The following is a 12,523-nucleotide window of genomic DNA, read 5'->3' on the forward strand; positions in this document are numbered from 1 at the left end:
TATATATAACTAGGGTGCGGTGCTCCTCCCCGTTTCTGAGCTGTAGAGCCAATGTTGTCCGTTGACAGTTTCTGTGGTCACGTGGCCAGCGCGACTAGACATGGTACGCCATTACCTTCTCACTGTGGTGGTACCTATTTATCTACTTGCATTTGCATGCTTTCTAACTGCTAGGTTGGTAGAAGTTGGGACAAGCAACAGGACCTCACTCCATTCTGTGGATTCGAACTGATGGCCTTTCAACCTTGCAGCCCAGTGGTTTTTGAGGTTTAACCCGCAGCGCCACCACGTCCCTAAGACTATTTATACACATTATCAAATTAAAAGCACAATTCAAGTGGGGAAAAGGCCTTTAAAACAACTTAATTCTTCCTATCCTTGTTTCATATCAAGTGGGAAGAATGGGTGGTGGAGGATGGCATGGACCATCATTTTTTAAAACAAGCACTTCTAATCTAATTGGCTGTAGCAGCAATTCTCTCAGAGAACAGCCCGCTCTGTGCCAAAGGAGGCGCGGCCACCATATGAATGCTTGGGGAAGGTGTGCCCCCGAGGTGCCCCGCTCACATTTTGGGGACACCTTCCTGGCGGACTTTCTTCTCCTGCCCTCCCCCACCCGCCCCGTGCGCGCGCAAGGCGAGGCACGCCGAGTCCCCCTCCTGGGGCTCTCCGGAGACTCCCGCCTCACTCAGGCTTGGCTTGGGGAGGGGAGGGGCGGGGCGAGGAGGCCCCTCCAAGGCGGTCTGGCATTGTTTTGCCTCCCTCCCTCCCTCCCTCCCTCCATTTGCTCAGAGTCCCGAGCACGGTGGGAAGGACCTGCCGAAGCATCGCGCCGTTCGGCGGGCTGCTATTCGGCCGCCTCTCTGACCAGGACTTAGACCAAAAGTCGCCGAGAGCGGACGGCGATCAGTTTCCTCCACCTCAGGTATCTCTTGGAGCGAAGGCGGAGCTCTTTGACCGGCTCCGCTTATCTTCGGGCGCCTTAGCTTGAGGGGGCTGAGGGAGACTCGCGGCCGCCCGTGACGGAGGCAGCTCGTTTTGCGCGCCTCGGCTGAAAGACCTGGGCGCAGGTAACCGCGCGCTCCGCCTGCCTCTTGGGAGCCTCCGGGCTGCTCCCGTGGAGCCTCGAGGGCGGCGGGGCTGAGTCTTCGGAGCAGGTAGAGCTTCGGGGATGGGATGGGGACCGCGAAGCCCACCCGGTGCCCTGCCTTTCCCGGAGCTATTTCGCTTCCTTCCTCCGCCTCAGCTCAGGTGCTCGGGGACTGCCTTCTTCCCTCGCGATAGGTTCCTCCGAGGCTAATAAAGCTGCCCTCCAAACTTGTCTTCATTTTCTTTCTTTTTAACTAGTTCGTAAACTCGTACGAGAGGGGAGGAATTGCAGCAGCAGAAAGCATGGGACGCCCCTCGTTCAGCTGAGGGAAACTTCTCTCTCAACTTCTGCCGGGCTTTAGCGTTGCACGCCTTGCCCGTGTGTCTCTTTGTCCCTCTTTCTAGGAGTTCGCGGCGGAAAATCCACCTGCTGGCGGTGCCAAGTGTGTGTTTGTGCGCGCGCGCGTTTTGCTCCTTGGTATTCAGTCCTTCAGCAAACTCGACCCCCCAAAAAATGTCCCTTTTGTTTCCCAAGAGGACCGAGGGCTTTTGGAAAAGTTAAAAGCCATCCTTTCAATATCAGAGATAGTTCCGCTTTGCTCTGGCTCTTTCTGCTCCTTTAATTCCACCCCCCCCCCCCGTCACCTCATAAAAGTGTAGCTTTTTCGTGGCCCCAGGCACCAACTTTATTTGGCTGCTTTCTTTGTAGGACTTGCCTGCTGCTGACTTTACACCAGTGGGCGGGAATAGACACCCACCCACATACCGTTGCCAAGTTAGTTTCTTTGTAGCAACCTGCTCCTGTAAAGGCCTCATCAAAAAACACTCTTTGATTGAAAGAGGTTTTCTGTCAACAGTATTCCCTCTTGATTACACTGGATGCTACTTTATGTTTCAGTGGGGCAATACAAAAGGGGTTTTAGGGAAGGTCTGGAGACTAGACTGCAATTGACAAGAGTATTGTTTGAAGCTTTGAAAAATATTCCCTAATATTGGCAGTCAAGAGATTATTAAACCATGATGACACCACAGTGGTGACAATAGTAGTCATAAATTTCAGGTTGGTTGTGTTTCAAAGACCTTATTGAAAGAATAAGCTTAAATTCCGAACCTTATGAATTTTATTAGCTAAAACTGGAAGATTAAAAAGATATGGTTACATACCACTGTTCGTATCTAGCTTGGTTTAGTACTTCTGAGATGGGGCAAAAATGTTTAACTATATTTTTTGTAAGTATGTCATGGAAAAGAACTTTTGTTTCAAATACACTATCATCTGTTAAAATAATCAGCATGAAATAATAATATACTAGAAAATGCTAATTAAAGAAAAGGAAAATAAACTAATCATTAAATGATATATTTTAATATATTTCAGAATTGGTTTTTGATCATTCAGTACTGAAATGACATATAATGGGACCCTGTCAGATCCATACATCCTCATGTGTTTCCTTCAATATTATCAAACAATAGAAAGGTAGACATTATTTGCTATGTTGTTTTATTGTCTGACATTAGTATGGCCATTGGAAGCTTATGAGTTCTGTTTTATTATTTTGTGTTTTTTTATTATTAAAGTAAGATTGAATAGTAGTCTTAATAACATAGTTAAAACAAGATGGCTATTTATCTAGCTTAATAAGGCATGCCTGTGTTTCTGATGGAGAGAAATTACTCTGTGAAAAATAAGCCTTTGTCTGAGAGTCATTCTATTTAGTCTTGCTTTTCTTGGAAAGGGGATTCTGACCCTTCTGCTGGGATGGTCCAAAAGACATTCCATGATTCCACAAGAAACTTAAGTGGGTCTGAAAAACATGTTTGTCCAACTTTTGTATAAATAAGGAAGAAAGTGGGGTTGGATAACAAATAGCTCTATTCACTGGTGCTGGTGATGCTATTTAAACATTAATGTTTACATAAGGAATTGTCAGGCACAGCACTGACATGCGAACAATCTAGAAATACTGAACAAATGGACCTACACATCTTCCTGTTCTCCTTCCTGGTTGGGTAATGTTGAGTTTGCACTTGGACTCTCCCTTCTGTTTTTACTCATGATTGGGCAGCTTGGGTCCCTTCTACAATACTTAATTTGTGGCTTATGATTGGAGGGCCAGCTTGAATCCCTACCACTGTCAATCCACCTGCCCCTTACTTCCTGGCTCATGATTGGGGGGGGGGCAATTTGAATCCCTCCCACCCTCACCTCTTGGCTCATGATTGGTGGGGCCAGATTGTATCTGCCCCAGTGATATCTTGCCCACCCCCTACCTCCTGACAAATGATTAGGGCACCAGCCTGTATCCATGCCAGTGTCTTCCCAGCCCTCTCAACGTCATGAGTCATCCCATTCACACAGCTCATGATTTGCAAACCATGCATTCCTTCCCACCCTTCCCATCATTATCAGTGAAAATAGGGTTTGCTTCCTCTCTTTTTCCTGCAATATTCTTCCCTAGGAGCACGGCCCTGAGCTACCTTGTCTAATAAAAAAACTTGACTCACAGTTGTTGTACATAGCATTTAATTGAGCAGGTATCTCTCCTCAGAAGCACCCTTGTATCTTAGACAATGAGTAGACAGACAGCAGAAAGACATGTGCAAAGTGCTTTTGTTAGCTGTGCTACAGCTGATGCATAGCTATCTGACCAGACCAGCTGCAGGATTCGGGCAGTTCAGTGGCTGCAGTCACACATGGCTGGGTGCTTTTGGAGCTGCACCTGTAGCACAGCTGGCTGTTGATTCCAAATCCGGATCAAGGTGAGTGTACCAGCAAAAACCATCCTTGAGCCTTGTCAGGAATTCATTTGGGGATTCCATGGTTTTTTTTAACAATCTCCTATACTCTGTGAATGTTTTACAGCCTTTGGCACTCCTAGTTTGAGGTCATAAATTACAGCATTTCTTGCTGCTTTCAGCAGGCGGACCCCAGCAAGCTTATTAGGATTGGGATCAATAACTCGGGTTATGAGGGCTTCAGGCCAATCAACTGTTCCCTTACCATCGGCTATTTGTTGAACCCTATGAGTAGTATACCAGGTGTAGGTCTTAGCAAGAGCCTGGCATTTCTCATCTTCACTTAGGAGGCTACTCAGAAGAGTTGTGAATAGTAATGATCTGTTGGATCAAGGCCAGGTGCTTCTGAAGAGCCTCTGCGTATGGTGGAAGATCTTGTTTCCAGTTAAATAAATCAGCAGTGGGGAATGGGGTATGGGTGAGAACTAATTTATTTCCCATTGGAAGCTCCATTAAGGGGAGAACTCTTTTCCCTTACTTTCAAGTAACGCATGCAGGAATTACTGATCTCTGGTGACATAGAGTTTTAAACTAGTTCTACAAGGCTTGTCTGCAAACTCTTAGTACATTTGTGTGGGCATGTATGCCCTCTCTGGGCCCTCCTGAAACATGTTGGGTCACTTGCAACTCTTCCCCCCCTCTCCAGCAGACTGCTATCCAGCCAACACAGCCACCAACCCCTCCTGTGGTTCTTTCCTGGCTGGACATGTAAGAACCCTACTCTTCCTGGGGGATTTTTGAGACAGTTCAGTTATGGTTTCAGCTGCTTCACCCTCAAGCCAAGTCTCACTGTGCTTTGTGGGCATCCCCATGGAAGCAATATTTTCCTTGGCTCTCCGCTGTACCTCAGCTCCCCCACCCCTTGATTCTCACTTTCGGATGCAGAACTTCTATTGGATGCAAACCATTAAAAGGTGAGCAGAAGTGGGACCAGGAAGAAGGGAAGGAACAGGGGGCTGTGGGATGGAATGTGACTTGCATGGCAGCCAGCATGAACAGTGAACTACTGAATCAATCCCTGTGTCAGCACTGTATGTAATTTCTAACAAAACAAGAGAGAGAGAGAGAGAGAAGATTTAATTATGAGCATGGTAATGGCAGCTAAATTAGAAATGGTGAGAAATTGGAAATTGAAGTAGATGTTTCAGTTCACTGAAAGGTATAACAAAGTTTGGGAATTAGCCGTTAATGGAAATTTGACATGGGGTATTAAAGTAAAAAAGGAATTGTTAAAAGAGAACAAGTTAAAACACGGCAAGAATGTTTGAATTATGTGTTAATGACAGGTGAAGGCTGTTTATCCAAACAAGAGATAACGTTATTTTGGGGAGTTTATGGGGGCTTCATAAAAAAATTATGGGAAATATATTTCTGTTTCTACTGGTCTCAGTGGTATGTGCACCAATATTAGTTAAATTTGTATAGTAGTTGAGTTGTTTAGAATGGTATGTATATTTTCCCTTTTTCTTATATTGTGTAAACTATTTTGCGTATTGGAGTTATGTTGATCTTTAAAAAGTAATTTCAGACATAATACAGGCTGTGAATCAAATTGAGGCAAAGCTGAATAGTTCTGATTCTGCACTCCAATATAGCCACACCCTTAATTGCTTTCTTTTGTCCTAATCTGCTATAGACAGTTTTTGCACATGTTTTAGTATCAGCATATTTTTATCGTAGTTTTTAATAAATGTTTTGGAAGCTCCTCGAAGAAAAGCAGTGTGGAAAATGTAAGAAACTTCAAAAGACCCAGGAGCCTCACAAGACCTTCTGTCTCTTAAAACCAGTTGCTTTGGTACTTTCAAACATTCTTTCCTGTTTGAACTGTCACAGGATGACCTTTTGAGGGAAGGGCTAGAAAGTTGGTTTTTGTTCCTCCATTGCAGTGGGCCTTGTTCAAGAAGTGAACTCAGAGTGAAATTGTTTTAACATTTTTGTCTGACCTACATAAATAGTCATTTCTAAACCATTGACACAGTAGCCTCAAGAAAATAAGGACATACACCTTAATTCTTTTATTCTTTGGAACCATTTTAGCCTCCCCGCTATTCAAAGAATAGCCAGAACAAAGAACAATTGTTTGCGGCTTTCATTAGAAATATTCAGCCCCTTGCTGGAGTTGTCAGGTTTTCTTTTGGTAATGAATGACCCTGAATTGCTTGCTGTAATTAAATTGGTATGTAGCCTTGTGGGAGGAACTAAGTGAAACACTCATTTGTTACAGGAAAAGTCTTTTCACACAGATTTTTTCATGTTGGTCGAAATAAGCACATAAAGCCATTTAACTGAAGAGGTATCTGATTTTTAAACAAACTTTGCAGACTTAAAAAAAATTAATTAAAGCCAGATACTGTGGGAGTTCAGCCCTGTTAATTGTATAACAATAGTTGTCTAATAGTGTGAGCAGGTACAAAAATAAACTAGTGCTTGTACAGAAAGGCAAATTACAGCTGCCTGCCTGTACAACTTTCTATTTCATAGGTTTGCAGTGTCAGGGACTTGTTTTTAAATTAAAAAAAATAGTTTACAACTGTTTAACATTTTCACTTATGTATTAATAACCATATTTTGAAGAACATTGTCATGTTCCAGATAAGTGAGATATTTAAGGACTAGTTCTCGCATTCCACATTGTCAGGGAGTTTCCATGGCTGAGCAAGGATTTAAACCCAGGGCTCCTGTATCTGAGTCTATTGCTCTATCCACTACACCAGTAGTTCCGAACCTTTTCTGAGGTGCAAACTGGTTGGAGGGGTGGGGTCCATTTGTGGGGGGCACCCCCTGTGCTTGTGGACAGGTGGGGTGCACTTGTGGAGGGGCAGGGTGTGCTCATGCCCATGCGTGGAGGGGCGGAGCGCACTCACGTGCATGTGCGAAAGGGCGGGGTGCACTCACGGGTGGACAAGGACCCACCCGTGCTTGCAGGTGGCAGGCTGTGCGTGCAGGTGGGTTGGGTGGGTGGAGTGTGTGCAAGGGACACACCATTGAGGGTAACACAGCATGGAAAAAGGAAAAAAATGTCTCAGATCAGTATGTGGCCAGCAAGGGCATTTTCCCAACACATAGATGTATCTGCACAAAATTTTTAAAAATGAGGGAAGAGGGGGCAGAGAAACACACACAAAAAGGAAGGGATATGCCCTGCTGCAGGGCTGTAGACAAACATATCACTAATTTAACTAAAATGTGGAATGTAATGGTTTAAAAAATGTATGAACCACTATCATGGGATATATGTCACATGACCACAACATGCAACTCTACAGGAAGCAGAAGGGGTAAGAAGACAGGGTGGCATTTCTCTAGTGTGATTGTGGCCTCTGTCTTCTTTTGATTTCTTCACTGCAGTCTCTATTTGGATTGATGATTGAACCAAGGTATAAGCAATCTTTAACCATTTCAAATTCTTTTTTGCCAAGATTAAAGTTCTGTAGTCATGATTTTGGTCTTCTTAACGTTCAGTTGCTGTCTTGCTTTTACACTTTCTTCTTTCACTTTCACCAAAAGTCACTTCAAGTCATTGTTGCTTTCTGCCAGTAAGATGGTGTCCTTAAATTATTGATGGTACTTTCGCCAATTTTCACTCCTCCTTCATTTGAATCTAGTCCAGCTTTCCATATATGTTTTGCATAAAGACTGAACAGATAAGGAGATAAAATGCACTTTTGTATGACACCTTTGCCTATAGCATGGGCTCCCAATCTGGGGGTCATGATCAATGGAATGTTTTCTGGGGGTTGCCACAGTTATTTTTACTTGTAGTTATTTTTAGATGTATTATATTAGATATTAAATATGGTACAGTGGTGCCTTGCTTAACGAGTGTCCCGGTTAACGACGAAATCGCATAGCAGTTTGGGTTTTGCAATCACAAAAGCGATCGCATTGCGATGTTTTAAATGGGAAAAATCGCTTTGCGATGATCGGTAAGCTGTTTCGCTTACCGATTTTCACATAGTGATGTTTTCCCAACAGCTGATTGGTGGTTCCAAAATGGCCGCCGAGTAAAAAACATGGCTGCCCACTGTGTTTTGGGACTGATTCCTCGCATACCGGGCAGCAAAAATGGCCGCTGTGTGGAGGATTTTTGCTTAAAGGTAAGTTTTTTGCCCATCGGAACGCATTGAAGGGGTTTCAGTGCATTCCTATGGGCTTTTAAAAATTGCTTAGTGATGTTTTCGGTTAGCGGCGATTTTTGCTGCACTGATTAACATCGCTAAGCAAGGCACCACTGTACACACAATGCTGTTTCATTTTAATCCTTTGGCTTGCAAATGAATATTTTTAATCTGAACTGGAAATGCAGATAACCTAGAGTTCTTAATTATTTCTGTCCCTATTTGGGTAAATTTTCTTTTCATGTATGTGCATCACTACTCTCTGCAAATGAGCTGCTCTTGTTTGTTTCTCTTTGCCCCTCCACATCCACTTTTGGAGGAATGATGTCAGCTATTCAGACCTGAGCATTAGTTTAGTTAAAAAAAACCTGAATGAGACAAGCATGTGGTGCCTGCCAGGAACGCTGAGACCCAAGATGGCATTGTTACATACAGCACTGATGTTACCTGTCTGTCATGGGTTTGGAGGGAAAGTTCCATCCTATGGGGAGTGGAAGGCGGGACATCAGGAGGAGGGGCTGTACTGTATATATATGTGGAGCGTGTGTGGTGAAGTTCAGCAGACGCTGGGATGTGAAGAAGCAGCAGCTGGGAAGAAGAAGCTGGTGTGGGAGTCTGTGTGTCAGACAGGGTACTACTGTGTGTCAGAGTACCAACCTGATAGGTTCAGGTGTCTGTTGGTTAGCCAGAACTGATAGGTTCAGGGTCTGTGCTTCAAGTTAAGGGTTCTGTGTGAACCAAACTGTATGCATGTATGAATGAGACTAAGCCACGTTACTATATCTTATTCACCTAATCATTTTATTTTCCCTGTGTGTTGTTTTAAATAAACCTTATTCTTTTATTGGTTAAAAATCCATCCCTGGTCTGTGTGACTTCTTACAGGGAATGGTTGGTGGCAGCTTAGTTAACGTGTGGCAGATCCCAGTAGGTCTGGGTTTGTCACATTGATTGGTGTCCAGCGTGTGGGATACGACTGGTCCAGTTGTCCAGTGGTCCAGCAAAGCCTTGGCAAGTGTGCCCAGAGCAAGGGGGGTCTAGTCAGGGACAATCTGAGAGCGCGTAGGTAATCTTCTAGGTGTGCCTCACGGGGGGGTGCACTAGTAGAAGAACGTGTAACCTCAGATTGGGGGCTAGATTAGGGAGCTCGGAGGCAGCCTGTTTTGGCGGGAAAAAGCTGAGGCAAAACTGTGAAATAGCAGTGAGCTAGCCTGCCTGCTGAGAGGCCCAGCAGAGGGGGGTAGACTCTAGCTCGCAACTGTTGCAAGTAGTGCTGAAGGACGGCAGCAATCTATAGGGAAAGCTGGTTCTGAGGCAAAAGAAAAAAAAAGTGGTCGTTTTATTTTGAGGCTTGACTTTTTAAAGCAGCTTGTTCTGAGGGGGGATTATGCCCTTGACTCGAAGCCAGATGGCAGAAATGGGTGAAGTGAAAGACCCCCAGGTAGACCAAGGTTCTGAGGATGAATTTGGCTCAGTGCAAGGTGACAGCACGGGAGAACAGAACCCAGAACTCAGAAAATTGCTCATAGCCCAACAGCATGAACTGAGGATGAAGCAATTTGAAATGGAGGAAAGGGAAAGAGAAGAGAGAGAAAGAAGGGAGGAAAGGGAGAGGCAAAGACAATTTGAATTGGAATTGCAGAGAGAGAAAATGGCGTTTGAATTAAGGAAATTGGAACTGATGAACCAGAACAATAATAACAATAGGGATTCTGAGGGAGGACAATTGTCTAAAGCTGACCTGAAGAAATTCCCTGTGTACCACAAGGGAGATTGTCCTGAGGTGTTCTTTTCCTTAGTGGAAAGAGCGTTTGTGGACTTCTCAGTGAGGGAAACTGAGAAGATGACCATCATGCGATCTTTAATCAGTGGTAGCCTGGCTGAGGTTTATTCAGAGATGCCACAGGAACTGATGAGAGATTTTGCAGAGTTTAAAAAACTGGTGTTTGCAAGACATGGGATAAATGCGGAACAGCTGAGGCAAAGATTCAGGTCCCTCACAAAGAAACCAGAGCAGACTTTTACCCAAGTGGGGGCTCAATTGGTGAGGCTGCTTGAGAAATGGCTATCTCAGGAGGGGACAGAGACCTTTCAGCAACTTAAAGATTTGATAGCGCTGGAACAGTTCTATTCAGTCCTGCATGGGAACTGAAATTCCAGGTGAGGGAAAGGAAACCAAAATCTGTGGCAGAAGCCGCCGAGATTGCAGATTTTATTTCCCAAATAAGAAAGCCCTTGGGTGAGGGGAAAGCGATGGGGAAACCTAAAGAAACCTACAGCAAGTACTCTCAGGGACCAGGGAAAAGCCAGCAAGGGGGAGGGGCCCATGGTGAAGGGAAGCCCTCAGACATGAAACCAAGACCTCAGATTTTGGAGGGAAAACCAAAACAAGATGAGAAAGACTCAAAATACACCAGAAAATGTTATTTCTGTCAGGGAAAGGGCCATCTAATCTCAGAGTGTGAGAAATTAAAGCAGCTAAAAGGAATGGTGCCTCAGGATTCGAGTGGAACCAAGCCAAAAGCTGTGTTCTGTGTCCAGAAAGAGCAAGGCTCATTGTCACTGAGGGAGCCTGTTGCCATGGCTACTCAATCTGGAACAGCTACATCTGCTGATCAGGCTGAGGAAAATGGTCCTCTTGTAGAGGTCAGGCGCTGCCTGTTGGTGAGAACAGATTCTCAGTTGTTTGAAACAGCAGGGGTGGACGTAGGAATACTTGGACATCAGTATCGGGGGCTGCGGGACACTTGTTCCCAGGTGACCCTGTGCCATCCAGATATTATTCCTAGGGAATATGTAATCCCAAATGAGAGCATGAAGGTGGCAGGGATTGAGGGGCAGGTGATCTCTCTGCCAGTCGCGGAGGTACCTGTGAACTTTCAAGGCTGGAGGGGAGTTTGGCGGCTAGCAATTTCATCGACTCTGCCAGCAGCCGTGCTCGTGGGAAATGACCTGGCTGAACATGTGAAAAGGGTGCTAGTGATTACACGTTCACAAGCCACCACGGGGACAGTTCAAGGGGGTAATGATGAGCCAGAGACGGAAGCAGAGGGGAGTTCAGAAGCTGTGGTGGAAACCTTAACCACAGACAGCAGATTTGGACAGGAGCAAAAAGCAGACGCCACTCTCCAAAAGTGTTTTGAACAGGTGACTGACGCCCAGCTAACACCTGAAACCCCAGTGAGATTTCTGGAGAAAAAGGGGATTTTGTATAGAGAGACCCTGAGGAATATCTCAAAAGGGGGAGATGGGATCAGAAGTCAGCTGGTGGTACCTGAAAAGTATCGCCCCATGATCTTACAAAGGGGGCACTCTGACATGTTTGCTGCACACTTAGGGGTGAACAAAACACAGCAGAGAATCACACAGAATTTTTACTGGCCTGACATAGGGAAGCAGATCAGGGAGTTCTGTAAACAATGTGATGTGTGTCAAAGGCAGGGGAATAGCCGCGACAGGACCAAAGCAAAGTTGTGCCCTTTGCCTGTGATTGACACTCCGTTCAAATGCATAGGGGTGGATATTGTGGGACCTTTGCCCAAGGCCACAAAGAGGGGGAACAGGTTCATTCTCACCATTGTGGACCATGCCACAAGGTACCCTGAAGCCATACCCTTGACTAACATTGAAACTAACACAGTGGCAGATGCCTTGGTGGGGTATATGTCCAGGATGGGATTTGCCTCAGAAATAATCACAGATTTGGGCGCATCGTTCACATCAAAGCTCATGAAACGCTTATGGCAAATCTGTGGAATTAAGCACAAGGAAACCACTGCCTATCATCCTGAAAGTAATGGGTTAACTGAGAAGTTCAATGGGACTCTAATGCGCATGATTAGGGCTTACTTGGCAGAGAATCCAAACAATTGGGACCAGAAGCTGCAATCCCTTTTGTTTGCTTATCGATCAGTGCCACAAGCCAGTACCGGGTTCAGTCCATTTGAACTTTTATTTGGGAGAAGGGTGAAAGGGCCCCTTGATTTGATCAAACAAAATTGGGAGCAGATCACCCCGGATGACCCACAAGACGTTGTGACATACATAGACTCTTTAAGGAATGACCTAAAGAGAAACCTAGAGCTAGCAGCAGAGACCCTGCAAGCTCAAAAGGTCAGAAAGAAAGCTTGGGATGACCAGAAAGCCAGAGGGAGGCGCTTTGACCCAGGGGAGGAAGTGCTTTGGCCTAGGCCTTGCAAAAAGAACAAACTGCAGCTGGGTAGCCCAGAAATAAAAGACTTGGGTCACATGGTAGGGGGAGGAGTGATAAAACCCCTGGAGGCCAAAATAGAAGCAGTTCGTGATTGGCCTAGACCCAACACCAAGAAAAAAGTCAAATCATTTCTTGGGTTGGTGGGCTACTACAGAAAGTTCATCCCGAGGTTTAGCGAGATTGCGGCTCCGCTGACCGATCTGACGAGGAAGAAGACTGATGACAGCATCCCGTGGACCAGCGACTGTGAGGCGGCGTTCCAGAGGTTGAAGGAGGCGCTCGTCCAGTATCCAGTGCTGCGTGC

The 12,523-nt window shown here is 45.3% G+C and overlaps 1 protein-coding gene across 1 annotated transcript in view; it reads left to right on the forward strand.

The window, feature by feature from the left end:
• Window positions 1-768: 768 nt before the first annotated feature.
• The window catches only part of PLEKHG4B (pleckstrin homology and RhoGEF domain containing G4B), a 125,689-nt gene continuing 113,934 nt past the window's right edge, over window positions 769-12,523 (forward strand). Inside the window, exon 1 of the mRNA XM_073003923.2 lies at window positions 769-925. The gene's annotated coding sequence lies outside the window, so the exon portion shown is untranslated. The remainder of the gene's footprint in view (window positions 926-12,523) is intronic.

The sequence above is a fragment of the Pogona vitticeps genome, chromosome 6 (genome assembly GCF_051106095.1).
Source record: "Pogona vitticeps strain Pit_001003342236 chromosome 6, PviZW2.1, whole genome shotgun sequence".
Lineage (NCBI taxonomy): Eukaryota > Metazoa > Chordata > Lepidosauria > Squamata > Agamidae > Pogona > Pogona vitticeps.